Source organism: Elephas maximus, chromosome 4 (genome assembly GCF_024166365.1).
Source record: "Elephas maximus indicus isolate mEleMax1 chromosome 4, mEleMax1 primary haplotype, whole genome shotgun sequence".
Lineage (NCBI taxonomy): Eukaryota > Metazoa > Chordata > Mammalia > Proboscidea > Elephantidae > Elephas > Elephas maximus.
In genome coordinates this window covers 10,370,742-10,385,349 of record NC_064822.1, presented here as the reverse complement: position 1 = coordinate 10,385,349, position 14,608 = coordinate 10,370,742, and positions in this window count along the sequence as shown.

Here is a 14,608-nt window from a genome sequence, read left to right as displayed (position 1 = left end):
CCTGAAGCAAGCACAAGGGAAGAAATTATAAAGATTAGGGCATAAATTAATCAAATAAGGAACAGAAAAACAATAGAGAAATTCATGAAATGAAAAGCTATTTCTTTAAAAAGATAAAATTGACAAGCATTTAGGCAGATTAATAAAGAAAAAAAAAAGGAGACTCAAATTATTAAAGCCAGAAATAAAAGAGGGCACATTACAACAAACCTTACAGAAATAAAAAGGATTATAAAAGAATGATGTGAACAATCGTACAACAATAAATTAGACAACTAAGATGAAATTAACAAAGTCCTAGAAAAACACAAACTGTCAAAACTGACTAAAGAAGAAATAAATTGATTAGACCTATAACAAGTAGAAAGATTGAATCATTAATGAGAAAACTACCCACAAAGAAAAGTCCAGTTCCAGGTGGTTCCACAGGTGAGTACTACTGTCACAGCTTGAATTGTGTCCTCCCAAAATATGAATCAATTTGGTTAGGCCATGATTCCCAGTATTGTGTGGTTGTCCTCCATTCTGTGATCGATGTAATTTTCCTACGTGTTGTAAATCCTAATCTCTGCCTATGGTTAATGGGGCAAAATTAGATTATGTTAAAAAGGATTAGGGTGGGATGTAACACTCTTACTCAGGTCACATCCCTGATCCAATCAATGTAAAGGGAGTTTCCCTGGGGTGTGGCATGCATCACCTTTTATCTTACAAGAGATAAAAGGAAAGGGAAGTAAACAGTGATCTGGGGACCTTATACCAGCAAGAAAGCATGCTGTGAGCAGAGGGTGTTCTTTGGACCCGAGGTCCCCATCTGAAAAGCTCCTAGACCAGGGGAAGATTGATGACAAGGACCTTCCTCAAAAGCCAGAAGAAAGAAAGCCTTCCCCTGGAGCTAACACCCTGAATTTGGACTTGTAGCTTACTAGACTGTGAGAGAATAAACTTCTCTTTGTGAAAGCCATCCACTTATGGTATTTCTGTTATAGCAGCACTAGAAGACTAAGACAACTAGCAAGCATGTTAAAAAAAAAAAAAAAATTAATACAAATTCTTCACATATTCTTCCAAAAGGCAGAAGAGTTGATCATATCAATCAACACAGAAAAGGCATTTCATAAAGTCCAACACCCATTCCTGATGAAAACTCTCAATAAAATAGGAATAGAAGTGAAATTTCTCAACATAAAAAAGGACATCTATTTTTCTTTTATACATAACCAATGGCCAATATCATTCTCAGTGGAGAGAGGCTGAAAGCATTCCCCCTGAGAATAAGAACAGGACAAGGATGCCAGTTGTCTCACTCCTATTTAACATTGTTCTGGAAGTTGTAGCTAGAGTGATAAGGCAAAAAAAGAAATAAAGAGCATCCAAATTTGGAAAGGAAGAAGTAAAATGATACCTACACACAGATGACATGATCCTGTACATAGAGAACCCCAAAGATTCCACAAGAAAACCACTGGAACTAAGAGATTCAGTAGAGCAGCAGGATATAAGACCAACATACAAAATCACTGAATTCCTATACGCCAACAACGAGAACTTTGAAAAGAAAATCAGGAAAACAATACCATTTAAAATAGCCTCTAAAAAAGATAAAATACTTAGGAATAACTCTAACCAGGGACATAAAGACCTATACAAATAAAACTACAAAACACTCCTGCAAGAAACCAAAAGAGACCTACATAAATGGAAAAACATACCATGCTCATAGATAGGAAGACTCAATACTGTGAAAATGTCTGTTCTACCCAAAGTGACCTACAGATATAATGCAACCCCAATTCACACACCAACATCATTCTTTAAAGAGAAGATATAACTAATCACCAGCTTCATATTGAAAAGAAAGAGTCCCCAGATAAGAAAAGCATTATTGAAGAAAAAGAACAAAGTAGGAGGCCTCGCACTACCTGATCTCAGAATGTACTATAGAGCCATGGTAGCCAATACGGCCTGGTACTGGTACAACAACAGACGCATAGACCAATGGAACAGAATAGTTAACCCAGAAAAAAGTCCATCCACCTATGGTCAGCTGATCTTTGACCAAGGCCTAGAGTCCACTAATTGGAGAGAAGGCAGCCTTTCTAACAAGTGGTGCTACTAGCAAAACTAGATGTCTATCTGTAAAAAGAGAAAACTGGACCCATACCTTACACCATACACAAAAACTAACTCAAAATGGATCAAAGGTGTAAATACAAAACCTAAAATGATAAAGATCATGGACAAAAAAAATAGGAACAATGCTAGCGGCCCTAATGTATGGCATAAATTCAATACAAACAGTAACTAACAATTCACAAGCGCCAGAAGATAAACTAGAGGACAGGAGCTCCTAAAAATTAAACACTTATGCTCATCAAAAGACATTTCCAAAAGAGTAAAAAGAGAACCTACAGACTGAAAAAAATTTTGTGGCTACAACATATCCCACAAGGGTCTAATCCCCAAAATCTATAGAATATTTGACCACCTCATCAACAAAAAGACAAATAATCCAGTGAAAAAACGGGCAAGGGATAGAACAGACACTTCACCAAAGAAGACATTCAGGCAGCTAACAGACACATGAGGAAATGCTCATGATCTTTAGCCATTAGCGGAATGTAAATCAAAACTACAATGAGAAACCATCTCATCCTGACATTACTGGCATGAATCAAAAAAAGAAAAAACAGAAAATACTAAATGTTGGAAAGGTTGCGGAGAGATTGGAACTCTTACGCACTGCTGATGGGAATGTAAAATGATACAACCACTATAGAAAATGATACGGCTCTTCCTTCCTTAAGAAACTAGAAATAGAAATACCATATGATCCAGAAATTCCACTCCTAGGATTATATCCTAGAGAAGTAAGAGCTGTCACATAAATGGACATATGCACACTCATGTCCGTTACAGTACTTTTCACAATAGCAAAAAAATGGAAACAACCTAAGTGCCCATAAACAGACGAACGGATAAACAAACTATGGTATATACTCACAATGGAATAATATGCGATGATGAATCCGTGAAACATCTCACAACATGGATGAATCTGGAAGGCATTATGCTAAATGAAATAAGTCAATCGCGAAAGGACAAATATTGTGAGACCACTATTATAAAAACCCAAGAAAAGGTTTACACACAGAAAAAAAAAATCTTTAGCGGTTACGAGGGAGGGGAGGGATGGGGAGGAGAAGACATTTACTAGAAAATAGACAAATGTTAACTTTGGTGAAAGGAAAGACAACATACAATACTGGGGAAGCCAGCACAACTTGACCAAGGTAAAGCCATAGAAGCTTCCTAGACATACCCAGACACCTTGAGGACAGTGTTACTGAGGCCTAGTGCTGGGTTCCATGGTCTCAGGGGACACCTAGGTCAATTAGCATAACATAGCTCACAAGAAAATGTTCTACGTCCTACTTTGGTGAGTAGCATCTGGGGTCTGAAAAGCTTGCAAGCGGCCATCTAAAATACATCTATGGGTCCCATCATGTTATGATTTGTCATATTAAAAATAGAACCTTAGGCTAAAGGAAAATCCTAGACAAAAGGAAAGGACTGAGATGAAATAAAGAGAGCAAGAATCTAAAAGGACACAGAATCCAGCTCATTTTGATTCAACCTATAAAAATTTACATACAGTACAGTTTTTGCAAGGTAGACTTCTCCACTCTTTGGAAAGTTACAAAAACTTTGAACAAACCACTACTAAGCCCGCTCTCAGCTACCAGAAGAGTTCCTTCATGTTTGTTCTTGCCTTTACTGCCTCCAGTAACAAAAAGTACATCTATTGCTCAACTCTTAAGTGTAAATGCCACTAAGCTTGCTTCTTCTCCAATGATAGTATTAGCATGTTTCTAAAAATGATATAAAAAGTATTTCTCTGACTAAAATTGCAACAATAAGGCTAATTGCATATTATTTCCAAGCTAACACTACCAAAAGAATAAAAATTCAGGAAATAATACAGAACAACAACATTGAAAACAAAAATCCAACAGAGATAATTCAAATAAAAGGATTTTAAAGAGGGAGTTATATAAAGAATTGTGGAAAAGGCTAAGTTAACTACCAAGGGATGCTGAGACTTGCTGAGACTACCGGGCTTGGAACAGCAAGAAAATTGTTAACACCACTAGGGCTGATGCGGAAAGGGTATGAAAAGCACTGTCACAGCCCAGTGATAACATCAGCCTTGAGGGAAAGGTCAACCAGTAGGACCTGTAGTCATTGAAGGACACAGATACTAATGGAAAAAAGGCAACAAAAGGGAGAAAGTGAGGGAAATTGTCCCAGACCTCTCACTCTCTCTCTCTCTCCTCTGGTCTTTGATTTCCAGCCAGTGTGTTCCACTGGCCAAATTTAAGAGAAAACCACTAACCAGGGAGACCAGGGAATAAAGTCTGTAGGGGATGACTACTTTGAGCACAAGTGAAAGAAGAAAAAGACTAGCAATTTATCTGTTAAAGCAAACGTGGAGTAAGTACACCTAGGTACTTGACTAACTGTAATAAATAAAATGACATATTGCATTGGGCAGATCTGCTAAAAAAAGATCTCTTTAAAGTGTTCAAAAGCAAAGACGTCACTTTGAGGACTAAGGTGCTCCTGATCCAAGCCATGATATTTTCAATCGCTTCATGTGCGTACAAAAGCTGGACAATGAATAAGGAAGACTGAAGAATTGATGCCTTTGAATTATAGTGTTGGTGAAAATATTGAATATACCATGGACTTCTAGGAAAATGAAACCCTAGTGGCCCAGTGGTTAAGAGCTATGGCTGCTAACCAAAAGGCTGGCAGTTCAAATCCACCAGCTGCTCCTTGGAAACCCTACGGGGCAGTTCTACTCTGTTCTATTGGGTTGCTATGAGTTGGAATCGACTTGACGGCAATGGATTGGGCCAGAAGAATGAACAAGTCTGTCTTCGAAAAAATATAGCCTGGAGAAGGACATCATGCTTGGCAAGGTAGTCAGTGAAAAAGAGGAAGACCCTCTTGATTGACACGGTGGCTACAACAATGGGCTCAAACAATTGTGAGAATGGTGCAGGACTGGGCAGTGTTTCATTCTGTTGTATATAGGGTCACTATGAGTTGGAACCAACTCAATGGCACCTAACAACAACAAGGTACTAGGAAAAAGGAACCCAGAAATCTCAGGAGACATCTCTGGACCAAATATTCAAGACCCAGATGTAACCCAGTGCTGTCGAGTCAATTCTGACTCACAGCGACCCTATAGGACAGAGTAGAACTGCCCCATAGAGTTTCCAAGGAGCACCTGGCAGATTCAAACAGATGACCCTTTCCTTAGCAGCCGTAGCACTTAACCACTATGCCTCCAGGGTTTCCAAGACCCAGATGTAGCTGCCAACTTTTAGCAGATTCCAAGAGGCAGTCCCACAGATGAACAGGATCTTTACCTCCCCATGGTATCTCCTCATGATCTTACCTCTAGTGAAAAGCCCTTCTTTCATGGTGATGCCCTATCCCCCTGGACTATACATTATAATTTTCCCAGAGAGAAATTCAGAAGCTGAAGTAGACAAATAGACATTCCTTGTATGGAGTCTAGGTAATATATTAAAAAAAGGTAATATACTGGAATGCTTAATCAGACTGAAGGAAGCCTGGTTGTTGAGAACCAGCCATATCTGGTTATCTCAAAAAAAAAAAAAAAAACCTGTTACCATGGAGTTGATTCTGACTCATAGCGACCCTATAGCTATCTAAGTCGGAGCTAAAGAGCCCCTACTATGATGGTTATGGCAAGAGGCGACTGTCTCTCCTTTTTCCTTGAGGCTACTGCCTATACATAGAATAACCATCTCTGGTATATTTGCCCAATTTAGTCTCAAAATTCAGGGCCCCTTAGCCCATTTTTTTTTTTTTTTTTTAGCCCATTACCCTTAAATTGTCATAATAGTTAAGGCTCTATTATTGAGTACGGTGCAGAAGTCCTCACAGAACGGATTCAAATCTCCACACTGCCTAAGTCCTTGATAGCAGAGTAAGCAATTGTGAAGAACACTGTGGCATTTGGCCTATTATACTATACCAACATCACTGTGCCTCTGTCGGTCAGGGTCACAGCAGGAGAAGAATCCCATTCAGATGACTCCATGGAAGAGACTTTAATGAAGGGACCATTTCAGAAGCATGTGTAGGGTCAAGGGAGCCAACAGAGGATTTAAGGCACCCAGAAATTTTTAATTGTGGGAGCCTATTACCACCCTTAAAGAAAGAGGGACAGTGGTGTCAGGAGGTGGAGGTAGGCAGTGGATAATGTTACACGAACCCTACGAGACAGATGGAAGTCTACACAGTTACTTCCAAACAAGAGATGTAGGAACAGGGAAGGGAAGTTGAATTCCCCTACCTGTCTCATCTTCTGCCTTCTACTGTCTTGCTGACCCCTCCCATTAGCCACATCTCACTCCTTGTTGGTGGCAATGTTTCCTGAGTACACAGCAAGATAGAGAAGGACAGATTGTGTGGGGGGGGGAATTAAGAGAAAGGGGCAAATGGAAAATAACCAGCACAGAATCCCTTCTTAATACGCCACTAAAACTACTTTATAATTGGTAAAATATTGGGAGAAGCCTATATTTGAATCCTTTCCAAGGGGACCCAATTACTGAAGTGCCGAAAGATCCTGCTAGTGATATAACAAATGCCCAGTCAAATCTGACAACAGCATTATAGTTTCCACTTTAGTGCTAGCACTGACGGCTCAGGCACAGAAATACTAAGAATACAACTCATTTGTGTAAAATGCTCCACATCAAATACTGTATATTGTATATGCGTGCATCCATTTCTGGCTGATCAGTAAGCTCTTCCAAAAACTCTTTGGTAGTAACTCAACTTTATTCCCTGAATTAACTCAAGTATAGGACACTATTTTGAAAGAGCAGGATCGTTGCTGATGAAAATTATTTTAAATACAAATTGAGTACTATGATTTGATATCAAAGTACAGCGGCTAGGGATTTTCTATGTCCCCTTTCCCCCGTTTAGCACACACAAAATTATATGTCTCCTTTGCACTGTAGTTTCGTTACTTCTGTCACATCATAAACAATATGATCAAAGAATGCCCCTACGGTAGAATGCATCCTTTTTCTAAATTTGGTATTTTAATGGCTTTTGACTTTACATCATGAACAGCAAAAATAAGCCATGTTTCAGCAAATTGTAAGAAGAAATATCACATTCCAAGTAAAAAATTCATTGAATTACAGCCTTCATACAGACAGCATCCCTACAGTCTCATCTTCAGAGACAATCGCTGTTCTGCCTTATGCTCTCTGGCTGTTAGAGCTACTTCTGTAAGTTTAACTCTTCTTGCGATATTATTTTGAAGCAAGCTGTTTACACAGTTTTCCTTTTAATGACTCCAGAGGCCTTATGCTTCTGATATTTTTATTAACATTGTAACATCTAGAACTGAAAGCAAAATATATTTTGCATTTTAAATATTTACTTGGATCTTTTATAATTGGTAATTTTATAATCTCACATGCCTTCGGAGGGGAAAAAACAGTAATATTTAAACATATCTTTTCTTGAAACACAGGGAAACTATTAATGGTTTCCACTTCAGGGCAAGTCCACATTGATCTTTCCTCTTGCCGCTGGATCTCATTGAAAGGGGCTGCTTATGTCGTAGCACTGAAAAACAACACATAGGGTAACATTGTATTCATGATCCAGCAACTGAGTAATTTATGTAAGATGAAAACAAAAGGATCATATTGATGGAACATTTAACTACGGATGAGGGGCCCATGGTCCAATACTGGTAGCAGAAGGGGCCTCTAGACAAATTAATGCATCAATAAATCGATGTAGTTGTATAATAGATACTGTGGAAACCAAATCAGTAATTTGGAATCCCATCTTAAACAGTTCTTCCATAGCTTAAAAAGAACAGATAGAATGTATGGGAGACAGCTTAAGAGACAAGAAAGATCAATCCAGGAGATACAAAATTTATTTATTAGAAGTATCAAGAGAAGAGAATGGTGACAAAGATAAAGAAATTTCTTAAGCTACAAACAGACTTCAATTATTAGGACAAAAGAGCTCACCAAATACTAGGAGGAGAGCATGGATGAAATGACAGAGAAACAATAAAGAAACAAGAATAAAAAATTTCTTGAGCTGAAGATAGACTTCAGTCATTAAGGGAAAAGTACCCGCCAGTTTGCTAACCAGGAATATTAAAGAAAGTACATACGTAAACATCTCCTTGCTAAAATTCTACAAAGAGAAGAACTCGATTCTCTAGATAGGAGACAAAAAGTTTACCTAGATCAGTAAGAGATTTAAGCTAACATCAGGTTTCCTTAATTGTAATTATAAATACTAGGAAAGAAACAATTTTGACAAAGTACTGGAGAAGAATGTGTCTTCAAATGTGTAGATTTAATGTATGTTTTTATGCCAAGACATAAAAGTAATATTGTAAAAACAAATATATCTATGTGAAACATGTTTTCCAATTACCTTCTCTGACATAAACATATTAAACTGAGTTAAAGATTTACAACTCTTCCCATAAAGAAATTATTTTGGTTTCCTCCTCTTTGATAAAGATTATTAATCATCTTGGACTTTCCAAGATGTAGACTATAACACCATAACAATAATAAACTATATTATGAAGGAGCTCCAAAAGCGCAGTGAAAAAGTAACTAGATCTTAAAATAGAAATAAGCACACTTCATCATATTCATAAACTCAGATATAAAAGGACTCACAATTGCTAATAAATCCGGTATGTTATTAAAAAATATGTATTTAATAAATGGAACCTAATTTGTATTAACCATCATGTAGGAAGCATGAAATAATAAAAATTAAAAGAATGCATATATACATCTATATATAAACCTTCACAGTTACCAAGAGCCTTTCCTTATAGTTCCCATTCCCCTGATAATTCTGAGGAATCGTTTCCACTCTCCTGGGAATCCCCTTCTCTCATCATCAATAACAACGCAAAAGACATGGTCAGTGGGTAATTACATTTCCTCAGATTTTTCCTTTTGAAGCTGATATACTTCACCCTCTTTTATAGTCCCAAAGTCACAAAAGGCTCTCAGACATATTATTCATCTGTTATTTCCACCTATTTAGACTTTAGGGAAATGGCTATTTACTATGAGATCATTTGGAGAACATACCATTTCAGAATATTTATTTTAGATCACATGTATGATCATCTCACTACAAATAGTATGGGTATAGAAATAATTTGTACCACCACAAATATCCATGCAAACAAAAAAGTCTTCCATATTACACAAATGTTAACTCTTCAAATCAAATGCATATGAGTTTTCCTTATTCTATTTTCCTAGAACAACAGCTATCATACTGAATAAAAAGCATTTCACGTATCACGCTCAGTAATTTAGTTAGCTTTGTCTCTCTCACACACACACAATTTACATACACAATTTGCAAATTACCACTCACCTTAATTTATAATTTTTAATTCTACCGGGTTAAAGTTAATTAAAACATATCCACACACTCACACACACAATCCCAAAACAATCGCATAAACACTAGTGTCACCATGACTCCAGGCATCCTGATATAAGATGACCGAATGAAAGGACCCATTGTTTTACAAAGCAGCCTAAACATTTAGGTGAAAAGCATGCTATAAAACTAATACTACATTGCTGAAGAAAAATTAATAACAATGTAGAGAATAGCTTTCCATCTCTACCGCTCCTGTGAGCATTCTAGGTAGACAAGCTAAACATCAACCCGTGCTTCTTTTCTCTCTATATTTTTAAGTGTTTCCCCATCCTAGAAACACTTCTTTGAACCAATATTCAGCTAAGAACCTCATGCTTCTTGACCATTTCATGTGATCTTTGAAAACCCGTTGAGTTTGGCCTTTGTTGTCTTTGCATTAGAAAGTAAGCCTCACATTCATACACAGCGACAGTGGTAGTCTCTATCAGATTCCTCCCACTGTCTTCTGAGGTAGGGGGAGAGGTCACCAGGTGTACATTTCCTATTCTATATTGTTTTAAAGCTTCCCTTGCTTGTAACAAATACTTTCCTATCTTCTAGTTTCTCTGGTAGCACTGAATCTCTTGAGATTTCTTTGAAAGAGGTAGTATCAGATTAAAATAACTTCTTCTTTCAGTGTCTTCTCTGTAAAGAAGTGAAAAACCTTAGATGGTGAATATCGTATTGTTTGCCTGATAATATCACCCTTAATGCTAAAGTAATGTAAGTGGTCTTTTCACCCAGTCAGCACATGTCTTGTGCTTTTTTCTAAGGTCAGCAGCTCAAGGCAGCTGCCCCTGTTTTGATATCAAAGCAGAAGCTCCCATAATCTAAGTTTCAGAAGCTGTTCCTTTTAGTTACAATAAATAATGACGGAAGGGGGGGATTATAAAGAGAACTCAACTTACCATCCTTCCTCTCACATCCTGACTGAAATAAACACTTAGAAATGCATTTTATATTTTGGAGAAGAAAAATAAAACTTGTTTTCTCAAAGCGCATGTTCCAAAGCCTTCCACAGTGTATTTAGAGAAAAGGTGTTGCCACTTATTGAAAAGTGTGACTTCATACCAGGAAATAGGATAAATTGTGGAAGTTTTAGCCCTTTAAACATATTTTATACACCTAAGGTGGCTCTTCCTCCAGATAGTGAAGACCCACAAGAGAAGGAGACAAAGTAAATTTCTAACATGGAGAAGAGACTGCTTTAGCAGATAACCTCAGATCCAATTTTCTTTCCTTTCTATGTTTTAAAGTTTTCCCAGAGATACTCGTCTCTCATTTAACAAATAACGACCAAGCAGCTATTATGTTTCAGGCATTGTGCTACATGCTGAAGGCTTAATAGTGAACAGAGGCAGGAGTAGCCCCTTTTACAAAAAGGTCATGGGTGCACAGTGCCAAGTCCACTCTGTCCAGATACTCTCATGAGGCAGTGCTAGACATGACCCGTGATCATTGGGACGCACTCAGTTTTCACAACGAAGTCCATCTAAATGTATCCTGCTCAATGGCTGAGAATTCTGGTATCAAGAGACTTCAGTAAAAAAATTGAAATGTAAATTTTAGAAAATTCTTTCTCCTGTCAGACGATTTCTATAAAGCTCTAGCATGTCCCAGAAACCAGAGATAAAAAATGTTCCCATGAGACTCATAAATTATTAGAAACACTAAAGAAAATGGCCAAGTTTCCAAAAGCTACATATTTTCCTAAACTTTATCTGAAATTCTGGTCATACCATGAGCCCAGTTAGAAAACAAAAAATAACCTACACATGAACCTTGGATATTACAGTGGTCTAATATTTCTAATAGGATTCATAGACAAGACTAAATTTTCTTTTTAAGATGTGTGGGTGGAGACAAACTACTGCTACTTTAAAGATAAACTTTGAACTTAAAGTACAAATTTTGGTTTCTCCCCTTTATGTTAGCACAATACACTTGGCTTCCCCTCTTTTCCATACTGTCTTGAAATGGCCTGCTTTCCTGTCTATTTCCCCCAAAGTCCAACATCTTTATGAGGATTAGATAGATAGATGGATGGATAGATAGACCAGACAGACAGATAGCTGCCGTCAAGTTGACGTCTACTCATGGCAACCCTATGTGCATCAGAACAAGATGGTGCCTGGTCCTGCACCACCTTCATAATCGCCAGCATGCTAGAGTCCATCGTTGTGGCTACTGTGCCATTCCAACTCATTGAGAGTCCCCCACACCCTCTCTGACCCTCTACTTCACCAAACATGATGTCCTCCTCCAATGGCTGACCCTTCCTGATGATGTGCCCGGAGCAAGTCAGTTGGACAATGGTCTGTTGTGATCCATAAGGTTTCCACTGGCTAATTTTCAGAAATAGATCCCCAGGCCTTTCTTCCTAGTCTGTCTTTAGTCTGGAAGCTCCCTTGAAACTGTCCACTATGGATGACCCTGCTGATATTTGAAATACTGGTGGAATAGCTTCCACTATCATAGCAACACACAAGCCACCATAGTATAGCAAACTGACCTACAGGTGGTGGTATGAAGCAAGGTCCATGTCTGTCCTGTCTGTCATTGTATATCCCAGTGCCCGACAGAGTAGTACCTGGAAAATACGTGGCACTCACAAATATTTTTGAAGAAATGAATAGACAATAAATTAGCATGTACTTTAAAAATCATTACATAACTATCTGTATCTTAAATAAATTTTATTTTATTTCTGTTTATTTTTAATTTTCATGTCTATTAAATATGAAAGTCAAAGTAGTTAATGCTAAGAGCATGAGCCTGGGTCAGACCTCCTAGCTCAAATCTCAGCCCTATCAGTGACTTCAAGTTACCTCAGGTTACTTCTCTGCAGCTCAGTCTCCTCACCTGTTACATATCATCTTCCTGCGAGTAGTTGTGGGCATAATGTAAGAGAATTACTGTCAAATATGTAGCAAAATTCTCACGTTAGCTGCTTTTTTTTTTTTTTGCCACTACTGTTTTCATTAGCAAAAGCAAGCATGTAATAAAACAGTGCTCCCCACAGGTGCAACCAGACCTTTGGCCCACGTAGTTCATCACTCAGCGCCTCAAACCAAAAGCTTCCATGTTCAACGTTATTCTCTTTCTGTGTAAGTAAAGCAGGTATATTTAGGCCAGGGTCTCACTGAGGGGGGGCTGTCTTATCATCTCCCAGAGCAAATGAAATAGTCTATAAACATGTGCAAATGGCCCTAAATAAATCTAAAGTCTAAAGTTTTATTGGCATAAAACTAAATTCTTAATTGCCAAATGCCTGTTTTGATGAGTTGGCTTGTAAAGATTACTGTTAGCTGAGGATTTTTAATGATGCAGTTCACAAAACAGTACAAGGTCATATAAAGAGACTTATTATACCCTTGTTAACCTCAGCAGTTACTTTGTCTCTTTTGCTTAGAGAATTGGTCATAATTTGGTTATAATTTTAGCCCAAATTCATTATTCTTCATGGAGCTAAGCTGAATAATGGAAAATAATTCTCCTCATAGCAATAACAACAGTAAGCCACTAACTACAGTTAGATTGAGTCAGGCAACCTCTAATTCTACCAGATGTGTAGTGGAAACTGCCTCGAAATTGTGTACACTGTAATCAATGCTGATCTTGCAAAGCACTAAAAAAAAAAAAAAAAAGCCCAGTACTTAGTGGAAATACAGGAAGCAGCTCCCTGCACCATGCCGAGCTCTCTATTCACTAGTTGGAAGGCTGTTCAGATGGGCTGACCTTGTATCCTAGAACTCATGGTGTGTCCTCAGGCAAATGTACAAAATCTTGCAATGACTAACTGACTTATTAAAAAAATTAGGGCTCCATTGCAATACACTTTGTTAATGAAAATTATAAAACAATGTACTGACAAGCTAGGACACATATGATATCTTTGTGTCTCCTTCAGAATTTTGCTGCTCCTGATACAATAAGAGGTGGAAGAACGTCACATAAATGTTTATTTTGGGGCCTGGGAGAACTTCATTTCCTACAGCAGTCAACCAGGTGCAAAATGGGAGCACATGTGACAGACGACACCCTCGGGAAGCAGCTCCTGATGGATTGGCTGTAATTGTCCTCACGTCACAGAGAGGCACAAACAGTTGAACTTAGAAGTAGCAGTATTGGGTTTGTGTAACAAAGGAAGAATTTTTTAACCTAAAAAAAATGCTGCTGTTTTTAGGCTTTTCACTTTCAGAGATTTTACCTCAAACTAACACAGCTTATGCCCAAAAGCAGACACATTATTTCTTTCTGCTGTCTACTCAGATGAAGTCGCTATTTCAGAAGTAACACAGGCTTTACTAGAACAAATATTTCTCCATTCCATGTTCTAGCTCCATTTCAAATTTCTGCATAACCTATCTACAGAAACTTAAAAGGAACAAAATAGTATTTAATTTAACCAGAAAACACCGTGCTATACGTGATATACTTTCTTTCAGAGCTGGCACTTGTGTGATATTAGTGGGTGCTGACTTTCCATGGGGTAGTTTAACAAGCCCATATCTGGAAATTTATACCAAAGAGACAACCATTGTGCACAGATACATGAATGAAGATGTTGACAAGTTTTTTAAATCTAAACATCTGTGTTGCTGTTGCTGCTGTTAGACACATCAAGTCTATTTCAACTCATAGTAAGCCAATGCGACAGGGTAGAACTGCCCCATACAGTTTTCTAGGCTGTAATCTTTACAGGATCAGATAGATAAGTCTTTCTCCCATAGAGCCATTGGGTGAGTTCGAACAACCAAGCTATCGGTTACCAGCTGAGTGTTTGGTTAAATTAAGAATTTAACAAAACCATGCTTGGATCAAGACCTCAGGATTTTTAATTTATTATGATCTTTTATATATATAATATATATATATATTTTATATATATACATATATATGCTTAACTTTTTTTTACTTGTTTTCAAACTGGACTTTTGTTTGTTTTATTGTGCTTTAGGCAAAAGTTTACAGCTCAAGTTAATTTCTCATTCAAAAATTTATACAAACTGTTTTTTGACATAGGTTGCGATCCCCATAATGTGAAAGCAAG